The sequence below is a fragment of the Orcinus orca genome, chromosome 4 (genome assembly GCF_937001465.1).
Source record: "Orcinus orca chromosome 4, mOrcOrc1.1, whole genome shotgun sequence".
Taxonomy (NCBI): domain Eukaryota; kingdom Metazoa; phylum Chordata; class Mammalia; order Artiodactyla; family Delphinidae; genus Orcinus; species Orcinus orca.
Genome location: NC_064562.1, coordinates 18,170,974 through 18,174,002, shown reverse-complemented (window position 1 = coordinate 18,174,002; position 3,029 = coordinate 18,170,974).

Here is a 3,029-nt window from a genome sequence, read left to right as displayed (position 1 = left end):
TAGGCTGCATGATTGTAGTCTTCTTGCTTCTGCTGTCTGCCCTCTGGTGGATGAGGCTATCTAAGAGGCTTGTGCAAGCTTCCTGATGGGAGGGACTGGTTTTGGGTAGATCTGCATCTTGTCCCTCTCATGGGCAGGGCCATGCTCAGTAAAAATTTAATCTGCTTATCTGATGGGTGGGGCTATGTTCCCTCTCTTTTGGTTGTTTGGTCTGAGGCAACTCAGCACTTGAGCCTACAGACTGTTTGGTGGGGCTGATTGTGCTCTCTGCGAGTGCTCACACCAGAGTACTTCCCAGAACTGCTGCTGCCAGTGTCTTTGTCCCCGCAGTGAGGCACAGCCCCCCCCCCCCCCTCTGCAGGAGACACTCCAACACTAGCAGGTAGGTCTGGCCCAGTCTCATGGGGTCACTGCTTTTTACCCCTGGGTCCTGGTGAACACAGGACTTTTTGTGCACTCTCCAAGTGTGGAGTTTCTGTTTCCCCCAGTTTTGTGGAAGTCCCACAGTCAAATCCCATTTGCCTTCCAAGCTAGATTCTCTGGGGACTCCTCTTCCCATTGCTGGACCCCCAGGCTGGGAAGCCTGACATGGGGCTCAGGACTTTCACTCCCATGGGAGAACTTCTGTGGTATAATTGTTTTCCGTTTTGTGAGTTGTCAACCGAGCGAGTATGGGATTTGATTTTATCGTGATTGCATCCCTTCTACCATCTCGTTGTGGCTTCTTCTTTGTCTTTGGATTTAGAGTATGTTTTTTGGTAGATTCCAGGCCCTATTCATTCTCCATATATTGTTCATATGTCACCCTCCTTGGAAATCTTTCATTGATCACATTTTCTCCCTGCTTCCACCCCACTGTCCCTGCCTTCTTGATGTTATTGTATTTTGCATATCCTCAGATTTCAGCTTAGTGGAATTAATTACTCTCTTTTGGCTTAGTATTGTTTTAAGGTACACAGTACAATTTTAAGATGAGAACAAATGGCAACAACGATGAAAACAAAAGAAACTAGAAAAAAGTATGATTAACAATTTTAAGGTAGGAATTGTTATGTAACTAATTTGACATTTGTTTTCCTGAATTACTGACACATTAACTCTTTTATGTTTCATTATATGTCAACTTTGTATTTAGGGGATTTTTATATTTTTGGACATTAATGTTTTTCAGCTTTCTAATTTTTATTGAAACTTATTTTTTTCAGATATTTGTTTCCTAGGTAAACATTCCTAAAGAAGTTTGTTTTCTATGTTAAAATCTGTTTTTATTCTTCTTCCTTATTAAGAGAGAATTCTCTGGGGTTGTTTTGTATTTCTGCCCATCTTTGTTTATGACTGTCTTTTCAAGGATGATTGTATAGCACATAGCTTTGGAAGATAGAGATAGTGTCTCCTCTCAAGCAGAGGGCAGGCATGCTTACTCTGATTATGAAAGATTCAGGTTCCCTAAGCTCACAGGTTTTCTTCTGAAACAAAGCCCATTGCTTTGTACAAGTATCCATTTTGCTCCATCTGCCTTGCCTTCATTAGGATTGAGGGCAAGGAGGACAGACGCAAGCATGATGACGCTCATGCTCTGAATTATTGTATGAGGAATAAGGTCCTTTGTTTCTGTCTCAGGAATCTCATGTCTTTCGCCAGCATCAGAGAAACTGTGGCAGGTTAACTTGTTAGCTTGAGGTAGATAAAAATCTCAGACTCTTCATAGTTCTTACATCTATGTATCCTTAACTTGTAGACCTTTTTTAAAAAATATTTTTTGCTCCCAGAGGCCCCAGAATTACATATGATAGCCTCCCCAAAATAGCACTCTGGTTTCTGTCAATTTAATTTGTTTTCTGTTAAATTCACCAGTTTATTATTGAGATGCAAACATAAGAACAAGTTTAACATGTCCATACACACTCTAAAACATCTTCTTTTTTCTAGATTGCTAGATTTTCTAAATTGCTAGATTTAATTTTGAGTATTCTTTTTCTGTCATTAACCTTTGACATGTTTTTTCTTTAACTTTTATAGTGTGATATCTGTCTGTCTATCTATCATGTGGTAGAAAACACATAATGTTAAATTTACCATCTTAACCATGTTTAAGTGTTGATATAAGTATATTTTAAATGCATAATGAATGTTAGTAGTTTTTAGAATACTTGTATATTTTTAAAATGTACTATGAGTTCATTATTCTGAGTAACATTATATTTAGATAAAACAAATTATTAAAATTATATTTCAAGAAAAAATTTTAAAAAGCCCTCATTATAAATAGTCTTTATTCTCTATTGCAGATATTGAGACAGTATAGCACAGTGATTATGAGCATGATCTCTGGTGGCAGAGTTTGTGAGAATATTTTCTTGCTTTGCACTGACCTTGTGAAATTTATTTGAACTCTTTATGCCTTAGTAATATGGAGATCATAATAGAACATACCTCAAAACATTATTATGAATACTAAATGAATCAGTACATGTAAAATAATTTAAATAGCTTCTGGCACATGATAAGGACTTAGTAAGTCTTGTTATTATTATTGACAATTGAAAATTACCCATAGATATAACTCAGACACTAGTAGTTTATATAAAATTTGAGAAACTATAATCAAGAGTGAAAGATATACCCTAAAAACATATGAGTTTTAAAAATCCAGTCTGATAAACTTTGTGTTTAACAGTAGTATTAATCCATTTATAGTTAATGTGATTACTGATATATTTGTGCCTATATGAACCGTATTATTTCATATATTCTATCAGCCCACTTGTTTTAGCATTTTTTCTTACCTCACCTTTTTTGAATTAATCAAATATTTTATATTTTTCCATTTCACCTACCTCTATTACATTTTTCTTATGCATTGTTTTACTATTCTTTTAGTAGTTGCCATAAAAATTACAATATACATCCTTTACTTTTTGCAGTCCAATTAAAAGGATTACTTTTACCACTTTCCCAATAATGCTAACTTAGAACATTTTAGCTCTGTTTTGCTATCTCCTATTTTTGTTTAATTATTGTCATATATT